We start from the raw sequence: 18,452 nt of genomic DNA, 5'->3' as shown, positions 1-18,452 counted from the left end.
GGGGGATAATTTTCTAAGGATTTATACTGATTTTTCCTGTCTGAATTTGTCGCACAGAAAGTTGCAGGCCAAATATGTGTGACATTTCTGCGACTTTAGCTTCTAGAGCATTTTTACAACATTATACATAGGTGCTGAATACATAAAAAGCGACTGTTCAGCGACAGACAAGTCGCATCGGCTGAAAGTAGGCCAGAATGTCAGTCCATGTTGGAGCAGGTTTAGATACAGTCTAAAGCATAGATCTCAAAGTCTGTGCACAGAATTTAGCAAGGGCCTCGCACCTTCTGATGCATCAGGTAGGTGCACAATAGCATAGCCTAACCCTCTGTACTTTGGTCTATATTGATGCGGGACATAGACAGCCAGCTGATGACCAATCCATTAGTGCAATGGATGGCTGGAAGCATTTGTCTTTGCCTTTGCAATACCACAGAAGCAATGCATGGTCAATGTACAGCAATGACACACCTGTGTGAACAGCCAGGAGACCCCCCCCCCCCCCCCCATGTTATGTTACATAGTTACATAGTTAGTACGGTCGAAAAAAGACATATGTCCATCACGTTCAACCAGGGAATTAAGGGGTAGGGGTGTGGCGCGATATTGGGGAAGGGATGAGATTTTATATTTCTTCATAAGCATTAATCTTATTTTGTCAATTAGGAACATTCAGCACCCACCCGCTATCAAGGCAGCTGCCTATCATGTCATGCCCTACCTGCACAGGTGTGCTGGCTACTCAAATGATCCAATTAAGGAGGCCATTTAGTCAGCAGCAGCAGAAGTCCTGTGCCTGGACGCTCCAACAGGGGCCAGACACAAGCAGAAGCAGAAGCAGCAGAAGCAGCAGCAGCACCACCTTTTGTTTTTTGGCTGCAGCAGCAGCAAGGCCCACAGGGCTGGCTAGCTGGCTAGCCAGCAAGCAGGTAGCAATGAAAGTAGGAATCTTTCTTTTTAACCCTGTAAGGGGGTGGTGCACTGTACCCGAAGATACTGCCATATCGGGTCAATGCATAGGGCGACGGAAGCAAGCTTCGAAATCGGCCCCCGTTCTCAAAAATCCATTTAATATATGGTCCCCAGATAGGGGACGTATCAGATATTAAACTGATAAGAACAGATACTACACTTGATCTTAGCCAAAAGGCCGAGAAGCGATAACCGTGAAAGGGGCGGGCCCAACAAGGTCCCCTTCATGGGCACTATCACTGCTTGCTGTCAGGGAGGCTGCCAGACAATTTTCCATGCACACTCTGGGCTGGGGGGCAGTCAACCACCAGTACACACAGCAGAACCTAAACCCATACCATTATTGCTAAGCAGCAAGACAGGGGCCCATTGCACTCCCACGGGGCCTTTTTAAATGCAATCCATAACCCGGATTTGCCAGGAACCCTTCTTACTCCTCCTACTTGCATGTGACACTGGGCTTAGGATCTGCATAGGAAACACACACACAAGCACACACCTACCTTTGTTGCCTGCAGATGCCTCCTTGGCTGTCCCCAAACGGTATCAAACCAACACCCACGGGAAGCTGTAAGCATAGAGGACATGCCTGCACCCCATTGGACTTACCTGTGTGGGTTAAATCCGGGTTATTTGACAACCTATGGCGGTGATGGTTCTGCTCAGGCAGAGCAGTGCTGATGCTCCTCATAAAGCTGTCGCTGCTGTGAAGGTTCTAGGTGACATCACAAATCCCTTTGGTTACATACACAACAAAGCTGGGTTGTTGTTGTTTATACTCTGCAAGGCCTGTGGAAGTGAGTGACATCATAGCACTGTAGTTCTGAGGGTTCAAGATGGATGCAACAATCTCCTGTTGCTTCTATGAAGGCCGTAATAGACGACATCACCAAACAGCTCCATAGTCACATACACAGCAAAGGAGAGATGTTGTTTACACCTAGTGATGTCAGTGGTATTGAGTGACATCACAGCACAGTGCTAAGGCTCCTGGGCCTGGACACAGCAGCGGCTGCAATATCTCAACGGAGAATACGTTTATATCTATGTGTGTGTGTGCGCATATATATATATATATATATATATATATATATATATATATATATATATATATATTTCTCCGCCGAAATCACTTTTAAACCCATTTCCACCTTTTTTTCCCTTCTCTTCCTCTTACTTTTTTTTCACGTTTTTTTACGTTTTTCTCCTTTTCGCCTCTTTTCTGGGCGTATTATTCTTCTTTTTCTTCTTTTTTTTCGTCTAATGCATACCCCATCAGTGCAGCAATGCTTATTCAATACCGCCAGCAGATGGAGACACTGGGGGATAATTTTCTAAGGATTTATACTGATTTTTCCTGTCTGAATTTGTCGCACAGAAAGTTGCAGGCCAAATATGTGTGACATTTCTGCGACTTTAGCTTCTAGAGCATTTTTACAACATTATACATAGGTGCTGAATACATAAAAAGCGACTGTTCAGCGACAGACAAGTCGCATCGGCTGAAAGTAGGCCAGAATGTCAGTCCATGTTGGAGCAGGTTTAGATACAGTCTAAAGCATAGATCTCAAAGTCTGTGCACAGAATTTAGCAAGGGCCTCGCACCTTCTGATGCATCAGGTAGGTGCACAATAGCATAGCCTAACCCTCTGTACTTTGGTCTATATTGATGCGGGACATAGACAGCCAGCTGATGACCAATCCATTAGTGCAATGGATGGCTGGAAGCATTTGTCTTTGCCTTTGCAATACCACAGAAGCAATGCATGGTCAATGTACAGCAATGACACACCTGTGTGAACAGCCAGGAGACCCCCCCCCCCCCCATGTTATGTTACATAGTTACATAGTTAGTACGGTCGAAAAAAGACATATGTCCATCACGTTCAACCAGGGAATTAAGGGGTAGGGGTGTGGCGCGATATTGGGGAAGGGATGAGATTTTATATTTCTTCATAAGCATTAATCTTATTTTGTCAATTAGGAACATTCAGCACCCACCCGCTATCAAGGCAGCTGCCTATCATGTCATGCCCTACCTGCACAGGTGTGCTGGCTACTCAAATGATCCAATTAAGGAGGCCATTTAGTCAGCAGCAGCAGAAGTCCTGTGCCTGGACGCTCCAACAGGGGCCAGACACAAGCAGAAGCAGAAGCAGCAGAAGCAGCAGCAGCACCACCTTTTGTTTTTTGGCTGCAGCAGCAGCAAGGCCCACAGGGCTGGCTAGCTGGCTAGCCAGCAAGCAGGTAGCAATGAAAGTAGGAATCTTTCTTTTTAACCCTGTAAGGGGGTGGTGCACTGTACCCGAAGATACTGCCATATCGGGTCAATGCATAGGGCGACGGAAGCAAGCTTCGAAATCGGCCCCCGTTCTCAAAAATCCATTTAATATATGGTCCCCAGATAGGGGACGTATCAGATATTAAACTGATAAGAACAGATACTACACTTGATCTTAGCCAAAAGGCCGAGAAGCGATAACCGTGAAAGGGGCGGGCCCAACAAGGTCCCCTTCATGGGCACTATCACTGCTTGCTGTCAGGGAGGCTGCCAGACAATTTTCCATGCACACTCTGGGCTGGGGGGCAGTCAACCACCAGTACACACAGCAGAACCTAAACCCATACCATTATTGCTAAGCAGCAAGACAGGGGCCCATTGCACTCCCACGGGGCCTTTTTAAATGCAATCCATAACCCGGATTTGCCAGGAACCCTTCTTACTCCTCCTACTTGCATGTGACACTGGGCTTAGGATCTGCATAGGAAACACACACACAAGCACACACCTACCTTTGTTGCCTGCAGATGCCTCCTTGGCTGTCCCCAAACGGTATCAAACCAACACCCACGGGAAGCTGTAAGCATAGAGGACATGCCTGCACCCCATTGGACTTACCTGTGTGGGTTAAATCCGGGTTATTTGACAACCTATGGCGGTGATGGTTCTGCTCAGGCAGAGCAGTGCTGATGCTCCTCATAAAGCTGTCGCTGCTGTGAAGGTTCTAGGTGACATCACAAATCCCTTTGGTTACATACACAACAAAGCTGGGTTGTTGTTGTTTACACTCTGCAAGGCCTGTGGAAGTGAGTGACATCATAGCACTGTAGTTCTGAGGGTTCAAGATGGATGCAACAATCTCCTGTTGCTTCTATGAAGGCCGTAATAGACGACATCACCAAACAGCTCCATAGTCACATACACAGCAAAGGAGAGATGTTGTTTACACCTAGTGATGTCAGTGGTATTGAGTGACATCACAGCACAGTGCTAAGGCTCCTGGGCCTGGACACAGCAGCGGCTGCAATATCTCAACGGAGAATACGTTTATATCTATGTGTGTGTGTGCGCATATATATATATATATATATATATATATATATATATATATATATATTTCTCCGCCGAAATCACTTTTAAACCCATTTCCACCTTTTTTTCCCTTCTCTTCCTCTTACTTTTTTTTCACGTTTTTTTACGTTTTTCTCCTTTTCGCCTCTTTTCTGGGCGTATTATTCTTCTTTTTCTTCTTTTTTTTCGTCTAATGCATACCCCATCAGTGCAGCAATGCTTATTCAATACCGCCAGCAGATGGAGACACTGGGGGATAATTTTCTAAGGATTTATACTGATTTTTCCTGTCTGAATTTGTCGCACAGAAAGTTGCAGGCCAAATATGTGTGACATTTCTGCGACTTTAGCTTCTAGAGCATTTTTACAACATTATACATAGGTGCTGAATACATAAAAAGCGACTGTTCAGCGACAGACAAGTCGCATCGGCTGAAAGTAGGCCAGAATGTCAGTCCATGTTGGAGCAGGTTTAGATACAGTCTAAAGCATAGATCTCAAAGTCTGTGCACAGAATTTAGCAAGGGCCTCGCACCTTCTGATGCATCAGGTAGGTGCACAATAGCATAGCCTAACCCTCTGTACTTTGGTCTATATTGATGCGGGACATAGACAGCCAGCTGATGACCAATCCATTAGTGCAATGGATGGCTGGAAGCATTTGTCTTTGCCTTTGCAATACCACAGAAGCAATGCATGGTCAATGTACAGCAATGACACACCTGTGTGAACAGCCAGGAGACCCCCCCCCCCCCCCCCCTCATGTTATGTTACATAGTTACATAGTTAGTACGGTCGAAAAAAGACATATGTCCATCACGTTCAACCAGGGAATTAAGGGGTAGGGGTGTGGCGCGATATTGGGGAAGGGATGAGATTTTATATTTCTTCATAAGCATTAATCTTATTTTGTCAATTAGGAACATTCAGCACCCACCCGCTATCAAGGCAGCTGCCTATCATGTCATGCCCTACCTGCACAGGTGTGCTGGCTACTCAAATGATCCAATTAAGGAGGCCATTTAGTCAGCAGCAGCAGAAGTCCTGTGCCTGGACGCTCCAACAGGGGCCAGACACAAGCAGAAGCAGAAGCAGCAGAAGCAGCAGCAGCACCACCTTTTGTTTTTTGGCTGCAGCAGCAGCAAGGCCCACAGGGCTGGCTAGCTGGCTAGCCAGCAAGCAGGTAGCAATGAAAGTAGGAATCTTTCTTTTTAACCCTGTAAGGGGGTGGTGCACTGTACCCGAAGATACTGCCATATCGGGTCAATGCATAGGGCGACGGAAGCAAGCTTCGAAATCGGCCCCCGTTCTCAAAAATCCATTTAATATATGGTCCCCAGATAGGGGACGTATCAGATATTAAACTGATAAGAACAGATACTACACTTGATCTTAGCCAAAAGGCCGAGAAGCGATAACCGTGAAAGGGGCGGGCCCAACAAGGTCCCCTTCATGGGCACTATCACTGCTTGCTGTCAGGGAGGCTGCCAGACAATTTTCCATGCACACTCTGGGCTGGGGGGCAGTCAACCACCAGTACACACAGCAGAACCTAAACCCATACCATTATTGCTAAGCAGCAAGACAGGGGCCCATTGCACTCCCACGGGGCCTTTTTAAATGCAATCCATAACCCGGATTTGCCAGGAACCCTTCTTACTCCTCCTACTTGCATGTGACACTGGGCTTAGGATCTGCATAGGAAACACACACACAAGCACACACCTACCTTTGTTGCCTGCAGATGCCTCCTTGGCTGTCCCCAAACGGTATCAAACCAACACCCACGGGAAGCTGTAAGCATAGAGGACATGCCTGCACCCCATTGGACTTACCTGTGTGGGTTAAATCCGGGTTATTTGACAACCTATGGCGGTGATGGTTCTGCTCAGGCAGAGCAGTGCTGATGCTCCTCATAAAGCTGTCGCTGCTGTGAAGGTTCTAGGTGACATCACAAATCCCTTTGGTTACATACACAACAAAGCTGGGTTGTTGTTGTTTATACTCTGCAAGGCCTGTGGAAGTGAGTGACATCATAGCACTGTAGTTCTGAGGGTTCTAGATGGATGCAACAATCTCCTGTTGCTTCTATGAAGGCCGTAATAGACGACATCACCAAACAGCTCCATAGTCACATACACAGCAAAGGAGAGATGTTGTTTACACCTAGTGATGTCAGTGGTATTGAGTGACATCACAGCACAGTGCTAAGGCTCCTGGGCCTGGACACAGCAGCGGCTGCAATATCTCAACGGAGAATACGTTTATATCTATGTGTGTGTGTGCGCATATATATATATATATATATATATATATATATATATATATATATATATATTTCTCCGCCGAAATCACTTTTAAACCCATTTCCACCTTTTTTTCCCTTCTCTTCCTCTTACTTTTTTTTCACGTTTTTTTACGTTTTTCTCCTTTTCGCCTCTTTTCTGGGCGTATTATTCTTCTTTTTCTTCTTTTTTTTCGTCTAATGCATACCCCATCAGTGCAGCAATGCTTATTCAATACCGCCAGCAGATGGAGACACTGGGGGATAATTTTCTAAGGATTTATACTGATTTTTCCTGTCTGAATTTGTCGCACAGAAAGTTGCAGGCCAAATATGTGTGACATTTCTGCGACTTTAGCTTCTAGAGCATTTTTACAACATTATACATAGGTGCTGAATACATAAAAAGCGACTGTTCAGCGACAGACAAGTCGCATCGGCTGAAAGTAGGCCAGAATGTCAGTCCATGTTGGAGCAGGTTTAGATACAGTCTAAAGCATAGATCTCAAAGTCTGTGCACAGAATTTAGCAAGGGCCTCGCACCTTCTGATGCATCAGGTAGGTGCACAATAGCATAGCCTAACCCTCTGTACTTTGGTCTATATTGATGCGGGACATAGACAGCCAGCTGATGACCAATCCATTAGTGCAATGGATGGCTGGAAGCATTTGTCTTTGCCTTTGCAATACCACAGAAGCAATGCATGGTCAATGTACAGCAATGACACACCTGTGTGAACAGCCAGGAGACCCCCCCCCCGCCCCCCCCCATGTTATGTTACATAGTTACATAGTTAGTACGGTCGAAAAAAGACATATGTCCATCACGTTCAACCAGGGAATTAAGGGGTAGGGGTGTGGCGCGATATTGGGGAAGGGATGAGATTTTATATTTCTTCATAAGCATTAATCTTATTTTGTCAATTAGGAACATTCAGCACCCACCCGCTATCAAGGCAGCTGCCTATCATGTCATGCCCTACCTGCACAGGTGTGCTGGCTACTCAAATGATCCAATTAAGGAGGCCATTTAGTCAGCAGCAGCAGAAGTCCTGTGCCTGGACGCTCCAACAGGGGCCAGACACAAGCAGAAGCAGAAGCAGCAGAAGCAGCAGCAGCACCACCTTTTGTTTTTTGGCTGCAGCAGCAGCAAGGCCCACAGGGCTGGCTAGCTGGCTAGCCAGCAAGCAGGTAGCAATGAAAGTAGGAATCTTTCTTTTTAACCCTGTAAGGGGGTGGTGCACTGTACCCGAAGATACTGCCATATCGGGTCAATGCATAGGGCGACGGAAGCAAGCTTCGAAATCGGCCCCCGTTCTCAAAAATCCATTTAATATATGGTCCCCAGATAGGGGACGTATCAGATATTAAACTGATAAGAACAGATACTACACTTGATCTTAGCCAAAAGGCCGAGAAGCGATAACCGTGAAAGGGGCGGGCCCAACAAGGTCCCCTTCATGGGCACTATCACTGCTTGCTGTCAGGGAGGCTGCCAGACAATTTTCCATGCACACTCTGGGCTGGGGGGCAGTCAACCACCAGTACACACAGCAGAACCTAAACCCATACCATTATTGCTAAGCAGCAAGACAGGGGCCCATTGCACTCCCACGGGGCCTTTTTAAATGCAATCCATAACCCGGATTTGCCAGGAACCCTTCTTACTCCTCCTACTTGCATGTGACACTGGGCTTAGGATCTGCATAGGAAACACACACACAAGCACACACCTACCTTTGTTGCCTGCAGATGCCTCCTTGGCTGTCCCCAAACGGTATCAAACCAACACCCACGGGAAGCTGTAAGCATAGAGGACATGCCTGCACCCCATTGGACTTACCTGTGTGGGTTAAATCCGGGTTATTTGACAACCTATGGCGGTGATGGTTCTGCTCAGGCAGAGCAGTGCTGATGCTCCTCATAAAGCTGTCGCTGCTGTGAAGGTTCTAGGTGACATCACAAATCCCTTTGGTTACATACACAACAAAGCTGGGTTGTTGTTGTTTACACTCTGCAAGGCCTGTGGAAGTGAGTGACATCATAGCACTGTAGTTCTGAGGGTTCAAGATGGATGCAACAATCTCCTGTTGCTTCTATGAAGGCCGTAATAGACGACATCACCAAACAGCTCCATAGTCACATACACAGCAAAGGAGAGATGTTGTTTACACCTAGTGATGTCAGTGGTATTGAGTGACATCACAGCACAGTGCTAAGGCTCCTGGGCCTGGACACAGCAGCGGCTGCAATATCTCAACGGAGAATACGTTTATATCTATGTGTGTGTGTGCGCATATATATATATATATATATATATATATATATATATATATATATATATATATTTCTCCGCCGAAATCACTTTTAAACCCATTTCCACCTTTTTTTCCCTTCTCTTCCTCTTACTTTTTTTTCACGTTTTTTTACGTTTTTCTCCTTTTCGCCTCTTTTCTGGGCGTATTATTCTTCTTTTTCTTCTTTTTTTTCGTCTAATGCATACCCCATCAGTGCAGCAATGCTTATTCAATACCGCCAGCAGATGGAGACACTGGGGGATAATTTTCTAAGGATTTATACTGATTTTTCCTGTCTGAATTTGTCGCACAGAAAGTTGCAGGCCAAATATGTGTGACATTTCTGCGACTTTAGCTTCTAGAGCATTTTTACAACATTATACATAGGTGCTGAATACATAAAAAGCGACTGTTCAGCGACAGACAAGTCGCATCGGCTGAAAGTAGGCCAGAATGTCAGTCCATGTTGGAGCAGGTTTAGATACAGTCTAAAGCATAGATCTCAAAGTCTGTGCACAGAATTTAGCAAGGGCCTCGCACCTTCTGATGCATCAGGTAGGTGCACAATAGCATAGCCTAACCCTCTGTACTTTGGTCTATATTGATGCGGGACATAGACAGCCAGCTGATGACCAATCCATTAGTGCAATGGATGGCTGGAAGCATTTGTCTTTGCCTTTGCAATACCACAGAAGCAATGCATGGTCAATGTACAGCAATGACACACCTGTGTGAACAGCCAGGAGACCCCCCCCCCCCCATGTTATGTTACATAGTTACATAGTTAGTACGGTCGAAAAAAGACATATGTCCATCACGTTCAACCAGGGAATTAAGGGGTAGGGGTGTGGCGCGATATTGGGGAAGGGATGAGATTTTATATTTCTTCATAAGCATTAATCTTATTTTGTCAATTAGGAACATTCAGCACCCACCCGCTATCAAGGCAGCTGCCTATCATGTCATGCCCTACCTGCACAGGTGTGCTGGCTACTCAAATGATCCAATTAAGGAGGCCATTTAGTCAGCAGCAGCAGAAGTCCTGTGCCTGGACGCTCCAACAGGGGCCAGACACAAGCAGAAGCAGAAGCAGCAGAAGCAGCAGCAGCACCACCTTTTGTTTTTTGGCTGCAGCAGCAGCAAGGCCCACAGGGCTGGCTAGCTGGCTAGCCAGCAAGCAGGTAGCAATGAAAGTAGGAATCTTTCTTTTTAACCCTGTAAGGGGGTGGTGCACTGTACCCGAAGATACTGCCATATCGGGTCAATGCATAGGGCGACGGAAGCAAGCTTCGAAATCGGCCCCCGTTCTCAAAAATCCATTTAATATATGGTCCCCAGATAGGGGACGTATCAGATATTAAACTGATAAGAACAGATACTACACTTGATCTTAGCCAAAAGGCCGAGAAGCGATAACCGTGAAAGGGGCGGGCCCAACAAGGTCCCCTTCATGGGCACTATCACTGCTTGCTGTCAGGGAGGCTGCCAGACAATTTTCCATGCACACTCTGGGCTGGGGGGCAGTCAACCACCAGTACACACAGCAGAACCTAAACCCATACCATTATTGCTAAGCAGCAAGACAGGGGCCCATTGCACTCCCACGGGGCCTTTTTAAATGCAATCCATAACCCGGATTTGCCAGGAACCCTTCTTACTCCTCCTACTTGCATGTGACACTGGGCTTAGGATCTGCATAGGAAACACACACACAAGCACACACCTACCTTTGTTGCCTGCAGATGCCTCCTTGGCTGTCCCCAAACGGTATCAAACCAACACCCACGGGAAGCTGTAAGCATAGAGGACATGCCTGCACCCCATTGGACTTACCTGTGTGGGTTAAATCCGGGTTATTTGACAACCTATGGCGGTGATGGTTCTGCTCAGGCAGAGCAGTGCTGATGCTCCTCATAAAGCTGTCGCTGCTGTGAAGGTTCTAGGTGACATCACAAATCCCTTTGGTTACATACACAACAAAGCTGGGTTGTTGTTGTTTACACTCTGCAAGGCCTGTGGAAGTGAGTGACATCATAGCACTGTAGTTCTGAGGGTTCAAGATGGATGCAACAATCTCCTGTTGCTTCTATGAAGGCCGTAATAGACGACATCACCAAACAGCTCCATAGTCACGTACACAGCAAAGGAGAGATGTTGTTTACACCTAGTGATGTCAGTGGTATTGAGTGACATCACAGCACAGTGCTAAGGCTCCTGGGCCTGGACACAGCAGCGGCTGCAATATCTCAACGGAGAATACGTTTATATCTATGTGTGTGTGTGCGCATATATATATATATATATATATATATATATATATATTTCTCCGCCGAAATCACTTTTAAACCCATTTCCACCTTTTTTTCCCTTCTCTTCCTCTTACTTTTTTTTCACGTTTTTTTACGTTTTTCTCCTTTTCGCCTCTTTTCTGGGCGTATTATTCTTCTTTTTCTTCTTTTTTTTCGTCTAATGCATACCCCATCAGTGCAGCAATGCTTATTCAATACCGCCAGCAGATGGAGACACTGGGGGATAATTTTCTAAGGATTTATACTGATTTTTCCTGTCTGAATTTGTCGCACAGAAAGTTGCAGGCCAAATATGTGTGACATTTCTGCGACTTTAGCTTCTAGAGCATTTTTACAACATTATACATAGGTGCTGAATACATAAAAAGCGACTGTTCAGCGACAGACAAGTCGCATCGGCTGAAAGTAGGCCAGAATGTCAGTCCATGTTGGAGCAGGTTTAGATACAGTCTAAAGCATAGATCTCAAAGTCTGTGCACAGAATTTAGCAAGGGCCTTGCACCTTCTGATGCATCAGGTAGGTGCACAATAGCATAGCCTAACCCTCTGTACTTTGGTCTATATTGATGCGGGACATAGACAGCCAGCTGATGACCAATCCATTAGTGCAATGGATGGCTGGAAGCATTTGTCTTTGCCTTTGCAATACCACAGAAGCAATGCATGGTCAATGTACAGCAATGACACACCTGTGTGAACAGCCAGGAGACCCCCCCCCCCCCCCCCATGTTATGTTACATAGTTACATAGTTAGTACGGTCGAAAAAAGACATATGTCCATCACGTTCAACCAGGGAATTAAGGGGTAGGGGTGTGGCGCGATATTGGGGAAGGGATGAGATTTTATATTTCTTCATAAGCATTAATCTTATTTTGTCAATTAGGAACATTCAGCACCCACCCGCTATCAAGGCAGCTGCCTATCATGTCATGCCCTACCTGCACAGGTGTGCTGGCTACTCAAATGATCCAATTAAGGAGGCCATTTAGTCAGCAGCAGCAGAAGTCCTGTGCCTTGACGCTCCAACAGGGGCCAGACACAAGCAGAAGCAGCAGAAGCAGCAGCAGCACCACCTTTTGTTTTTTGGCTGCAGCAGCAGCAAGGCCCACAGGGCTGGCTAGCTGGCTAGCCAGCAAGCAGGTAGCAATGAAAGTAGGAATCTTTCTTTTTAACCCTGTAAGGGGGTGGTGCACTGTACCCGAAGATACTGCCATATCGGGTCAATGCATAGGGCGACGGAAGCAAGCTTCGAAATCGGCCCCCGTTCTCAAAAATCCATTTAATATATGGTCCCCAGATAGGGGACGTATCAGATATTAAACTGATAAGAACAGATACTACACTTGATCTTAGCCAAAAGGCCAAGAAGCGATAACCGTGAAAGGGGCGGGCCCAACAAGGTCCCCTTCATGGGCACTATCACTGCTTGCTGTCAGGGAGGCTGCCAGACAATTTTCCATGCACACTCTGGGCTGGGGGGCAGTCAACCACCAGTACACACAGCAGAACCTAAACCCAAACCATTATTGCTAAGCAGCAAGACAGGGGCCCATTGCACTCCCACGGGGCCTTTTTAAATGCAATCCATAACCCGGATTTGCCAGGAACCCTTCTTACTCCTCCTACTTGCATGTGACACTGGGCTTAGGATCTGCATAGGAAACACACACACAAGCACACACCTACCTTTGTTGCCTGCAGATGCCTCCTTGGCTGTCCCCAAACGGTATCAAACCAACACCCACGGGAAGCTGTAAGCATAGAGGACATGCCTGCACCCCATTGGACTTACCTGTGTGGGTTAAATCCGGGTTATTTGACAACCTATGGCGGTGATGGTTCTGCTCAGGCAGAGCAGTGCTGATGCTCGCAGTGCTGATGCTCCTCATAAAGCTGTCGCTGCTGTGAAGGTTCTAGGTGACATCACAAATCCCTTTGGTTACATACACAACAAAGCTGGGTTGTTGTTGTTTACACTCTGCAAGGCCTGTGGAAGTGAGTGACATCATAGCACTGTAGTTCTGAGGGTTCAAGATGGATGCAACAATCTCCTGTTGCTTCTATGAAGGCCGTAATAGACGACATCACCAAACAGCTCCATAGTCACATACACAGCAAAGGAGAGATGTTGTTTACACCTAGTGATGTCAGTGGTATTGAGTGACATCACAGCACAGTGCTAAGGCTCCTGGGCCTGGACACAGCAGCGGCTGCAATATCTCAACGGAGAATACGTTTATATCTATGTGTGTGTGTGCGCATATATATATATATATATATATATATATATATATATATATATATATATATATCTCCGCCGAAATCACTTTTAAACCCATTTCCACCTTTTTTTCCCTTCTCTTCCTCTTACTTTTTTTTCACGTTTTTTTACGTTTTTCTCCTTTTCGCCTCTTTTCTGGGCGTATTATTCTTCTTTTTCTTCTTTTTTTTCGTCTAATGCATACCCCATCAGTGCAGCAATGCTTATTCAATACCGCCAGCAGATGGAGACACTGGGGGATAATTTTCTAAGGATTTATACTGATTTTTCCTGTCTGAATTTGTCGCACAGAAAGTTGCAGGCCAAATATGTGTGACATTTCTGCGACTTTAGCTTCTAGAGCATTTTTACAACATTATACATAGGTGCTGAATACATAAAAAGCGACTGTTCAGCGACAGACAAGTCGCATCGGCTGAAAGTAGGCCAGAATGTCAGTCCATGTTGGAGCAGGTTTAGATACAGTCTAAAGCATAGATCTCAAAGTCTGTGCACAGAATTTAGCAAGGGCCTCGCACCTTCTGATGCATCAGGTAGGTGCACAATAGCATAGCCTAACCCTCTGTACTTTGGTCTATATTGATGCGGGACATAGACAGCCAGCTGATGACCAATCCATTAGTGCAATGGATGGCTGGAAGCATTTGTCTTTGCCTTTGCAATACCACAGAAGCAATGCATGGTCAATGTACAGCAATGACACACCTGTGTGAACAGCCAGGAGACCCCCCCCCCCCCCCCCATGTTATGTTACATAGTTACATAGTTAGTACGGTCGAAAAAAGACATATGTCCATCACGTTCAACCAGGGAATTAAGGGGTAGGGGTGTGGCGCGATATTGGGGAAGGGATGAGATTTTATATTTCTTCATAAGCATTAATCTTATTTTGTCAATTAGGAACATTCAGCACCCACCCGCTATCAAGGCAGCTGCCTATCATGTCATGCCCTACCTGCACAGGTGTGCTGGCTACTCAAATGATCCAATTAAGGAGGCCATTTAGTCAGCAGCAGCAGAAGTCCTGTGCCTGGACGCTCCAACAGGGGCCAGACACAAGCAGAAGCAGAAGCAGCAGAAGCAGCAGCAGCACCACCACAGGGCTGGCTAGCTGGCTAGCCAGCAAGCAGGTAGCAATGAAAGTAGGAATCTTTCTTCTTTAACCCTGTAAGGGGGTGGTGCACTGTACCCGAAGATACTGCCATATCGGGTCAATGCATAGGGCGACGGAAGCAAGCTTCGAAATCGGCCCCCCGTTCTCAAAAATCCATTTTAATATATGGGTCCCCAGATAGGGGATGTATCAGATATTAAACTGATAAGAACAGATACTACACTTGATCTTAGCCAAAAGGCCGAGAAGCGATAACCGTGAAAGGGGCGGGCCCAACAAGGTCCCCTTCATGGGCACTATCACTGCTTGCTGTCAGGGAGGCTGCCAGACAATTTTCCATGCACACTCTGGGCTGGGCGGGCAGTCAACCACCAGTACACACAGCAGAACCTAAACCCATACCATTATTGCTAAGCAGCAAGACAGGGGCCCATTGCACTCCCACGGGGCCTTTTTAAATGCAATCCATAACCCGGATTTGCCAGGAACCCTTCTTACTCCTCTCCTACTTGCATGTGACACTGGGCTTAGGATCTGCATAGGAAACACACACACAAGCACACACCTACCTTTGTTGCCTGCAGATGCCTCCTTGGCTGTCCCCAAACGGTATCAAACCAACACCCACGGGAAGCTGTAAGCATAGAGGACATGCCTGCACCCCATTGGACTTACCTGTGTGGGTTAAATCCGGGTTATTTGACACACCTATGGGCGGTGATGGTTCTGCTCAGGCAGAGCAGTGCTGATGCTCCTCATAAAGCTGTCGCTGCTGTGAAGGTTCTAGGTGACATCACAAAATCCCTTTGGTTACATACACAACAAAGCTGGGTTGTTGTTGTTTACACTCTGCAAGGCCTGTGGAAGTGAGTGACATCATAGCACTGTAGTTCTGAGGGTTCAAGATGGATGCAACAATCTCCTGTTGCTTCTATGAAAGGCCGTAATAGACGACATCACCAAACAGCTCCATAGTCACAATACACAGCAAAGGAGAGATGTTGTTTACACCTAGTGATGTCAGTGGTATTGAGTGACATCACAGCACATTGCTAAGGCTCCTGGGCCTGGACACAGCAGCGGCTGCAATATCTCAACGGAGAATACGTTTATATCTATGTGTGTGTGTGCGCATATATATATAATTATATATATATATATATATATATATATATATATATATATATATATTTCTCCGCCGAAATCACTTTTAAACCCATTTCCACCCTTTTTTTCCCTTCTCTTCCTCTTACTTTTTTTTCACGTTTTTTTACGTTTTTCTCCTTTTCGCCTCTTTTCTGGGCGTATTATTCTTCTTTTTCTTCTTTTTTTTCGTCTAATGCATACCCCATCAGTGCAGCAATGCTTATTCAATACACCGCCAGCAGATGGAGACACTGGGGGATAATTTTCTAAGGATTTATACTGATTTTTTCCTGTCTGAATTTGTCGCACAGAAAGTTGCAGGCCAAATATGTGTGACATTTCTGCGACTTTAGCTTCTAGAGCATTTTTACAACATTATACATAGGTGCTGAATACATAAAAAGCGACTGTTCAGCGACAGACAAGTCGCATCGGCTGAAAGTAGGCCAGAATGTCAGTCCATGTTGGAGCAGGTTTAGATACAGTCTAAAGCATAGATCTCAAAGTCTGTGCACAGAATTTAGCAAGGGCCTCGCACCTTCTGATGCATCAGGTAGGTGCACAATAGCATAGCCTAACCCTCTGTACTTTGGTCTATATTGATGCGGGACATAGACAGCCAGCTGATGACCAATCCATTAGTGCAATGGATGGCTGGAAGCATTTGTCTTTGCCTTTGCAATACCACAGAAGCAATGCATGGTCAATGTACAGCAATGACACACCTGTGTGAACAGCCAGGAGACCCCCCCCCCCCCCCCCCCCATGTTATGTTACATAGTTACATAGTTAGTACGGTCGAAAAAAAGACATATGTCCATCACGTTCAACCAGGGAATTAAGGGGTAGGGGTGTGGCGCGATATTGGGGAAGGGATGAGATTTTATATTTCTTCATAAGCATTAATCTTATTTTGTCAATTAGGAAACATTCAGCACCCACCCGCTATCAAGGCAGCTGCCTATCATGTCATGCCCTACCTGCACAGGTGTGCCTGGCTACTCAAATGATCCAATTAAGGAGGCCATTTAGTCAGCAGCAGCAGAAGTCCTGTGCCTGGACGCTCCAACAGGGGCCAGACACAAGCAGAAGCAGCAGAAGCAGCAGCAGCACCACCTTTTGTTTTTTGGCTGCAGCAGCAGCAAGGCCCACAGGGCTGGCTAGCTGGCTAGCCAGCAAGCAGGTAGCAATGAAAGTAGGAATCTTTCTTTTTAACCCTGTAAGGGGGTGGTGCACTGTACCCGAAGATACTGCCATATCGGGTCAATGCATAGGGCGACGGAAGCAAGCTTCGAAATCGGCCCCCGTTCTCAAAAATCCATTTAATATATGGTCCCCAGATAGGGGATGTATCAGATATTAAACTGATAAGAAACAGATACTACACTTGATCTTAGCCAAAAGGCCGAGAAGCGATAACCGTGAAAGGGGCGGGCCCAACAAGGTCCCCTTCATGGGCACTATCACTGCTTGCTGTCAGGGAGGCTGCCAGACAATTTTCCATGCACACTCTGGGCTGGGGGGCAGTCAACCACCAGTACACACAGCAGAACCTAAACCCATACCATTATTGCTAAGCAGCAAGACAGGGGGCCCATTGCACTCCCACGGGGCCTTTTTAAATGCAATCCATAACCCGGATTTGCCAGGAACCCTTCTTACTCCTCCTACTTGCATGTGACACTGGGCTTAGGATCTGCATAGGAAAACACACACACAAGCACACACCTACCTTTGTTGCCTGCAGATGCCTCCTTGGCTGTCCCCAAACGGTATCAAACCAACACCCACGGGAAGCTGTAAGCATAGAGGGACATGCCTGCACCCCATTGGACTTACCTGTGTGGGTTAAATCCGGGTTATTTGACAACCTATGGCGGTGATGGTTCTGCTCAGGCAGAGCAGTGCTGATGCTCCTCATAAAGCTGTCGCTGCTGTGAAGGTTCTAGGTGACATCACAAATCCCTTTGGTTACATACACAACAAAGCTGGGTTGTTGTTGTTTACACTCTGCAAGGCCTGTGGAAGTGAGTGACATCATAGCACTGTAGTTCTGAGGGTTCAAGATGGATGCAACAATCTCCTGTTGCTTCTATGAAGGCCGTAATAGACGACATCACCAAACAGCTCCATAGTCACATACACAGCAAAGGAGAGATGTTGTTTACACCTAGTGATGTCAGTGGTATTGAGTGACATCACAGCACAGTGCTAAGGCTCCTGGGCCTGGACACAGCAGCGGCTGCAATATCTCAACGGAGAATACGTTTATATCTATGTGTGTGTGTGCGCATATATATATATATATATATATATATATATATATATATATATATATATATATATATATTTCTCCGCCGAAATCACTTTTAAACCCATTTCCACCTTTTTTTCCCTTCTCTTCCTCTTACTTTTTTTTCACGTTTTTTTACGTTTTTCTCCTTTTCGCCTCTTTTCTGGGCGTATTATTCTTCTTTTTCTTCTTTTTTTTCGTCTAATGCATACCCCATCAGTGCAGCAATGCTTATTCAATACCGCCAGCAGATGGAGACACTGGGGGATAATTTTCTAAGGATTTATACTGATTTTTCCTGTCTGAATTTGTCGCACAGAAAGTTGCAGGCCAAATATGTGTGACATTTCTGCGACTTTAGCTTCTAGAGCATTTTTACAACATTATACATAGGTGCTGAATA

General features: G+C 46.0%; 8 non-coding genes across 8 annotated transcripts; all 8 read right to left on the bottom strand.

Annotated features, from left to right (window-relative positions):
- Positions 1-971: 971 nt before the first annotated feature.
- Positions 972-1,162, bottom strand: LOC130312831 (U2 spliceosomal RNA). Its single transcript, XR_008860901.1, has one exon. It is a non-coding gene; the product is annotated as a U2 spliceosomal RNA (small nuclear RNA).
- Positions 1,163-3,261: 2,099 nt separating this feature from the next.
- Positions 3,262-3,452, bottom strand: LOC130312830 (U2 spliceosomal RNA). The gene has a single exon (XR_008860900.1). It is a non-coding gene; the product is annotated as a U2 spliceosomal RNA (small nuclear RNA).
- Positions 3,453-5,549: 2,097 nt separating this feature from the next.
- LOC130312829 (U2 spliceosomal RNA) lies at positions 5,550-5,740 on the bottom strand. Its single transcript, XR_008860899.1, has one exon. It is a non-coding gene; the product is annotated as a U2 spliceosomal RNA (small nuclear RNA).
- Positions 5,741-7,841: 2,101 nt separating this feature from the next.
- On the bottom strand, positions 7,842-8,032 carry LOC130312828 (U2 spliceosomal RNA). Its single transcript, XR_008860898.1, has one exon. It is a non-coding gene; the product is annotated as a U2 spliceosomal RNA (small nuclear RNA).
- A 2,096-nt stretch (positions 8,033-10,128) lies between these two features.
- Positions 10,129-10,319, bottom strand: LOC130312857 (U2 spliceosomal RNA). Its single transcript, XR_008860921.1, has one exon. It is a non-coding gene; the product is annotated as a U2 spliceosomal RNA (small nuclear RNA).
- A 2,078-nt stretch (positions 10,320-12,397) lies between these two features.
- LOC130312843 (U2 spliceosomal RNA) lies at positions 12,398-12,588 on the bottom strand. Its single transcript, XR_008860913.1, has one exon. It is a non-coding gene; the product is annotated as a U2 spliceosomal RNA (small nuclear RNA).
- A 2,081-nt stretch (positions 12,589-14,669) lies between these two features.
- LOC130312846 (U2 spliceosomal RNA) lies at positions 14,670-14,863 on the bottom strand. The gene has a single exon (XR_008860916.1). It is a non-coding gene; the product is annotated as a U2 spliceosomal RNA (small nuclear RNA).
- Positions 14,864-16,981: 2,118 nt separating this feature from the next.
- LOC130312847 (U2 spliceosomal RNA) lies at positions 16,982-17,173 on the bottom strand. Its single transcript, XR_008860917.1, has one exon. It is a non-coding gene; the product is annotated as a U2 spliceosomal RNA (small nuclear RNA).
- Between the last annotated feature and the right edge of the window lie 1,279 nt (positions 17,174-18,452).

The sequence above is a fragment of the Hyla sarda genome, unplaced genomic scaffold (assembly GCF_029499605.1).
Source record: "Hyla sarda isolate aHylSar1 unplaced genomic scaffold, aHylSar1.hap1 scaffold_1734, whole genome shotgun sequence".
NCBI lineage: Eukaryota > Metazoa > Chordata > Amphibia > Anura > Hylidae > Hyla > Hyla sarda.
The sequence above is the reverse complement of the archived record's forward strand: the minus strand, read 5'-3'. Positions and strand labels throughout refer to the sequence as shown.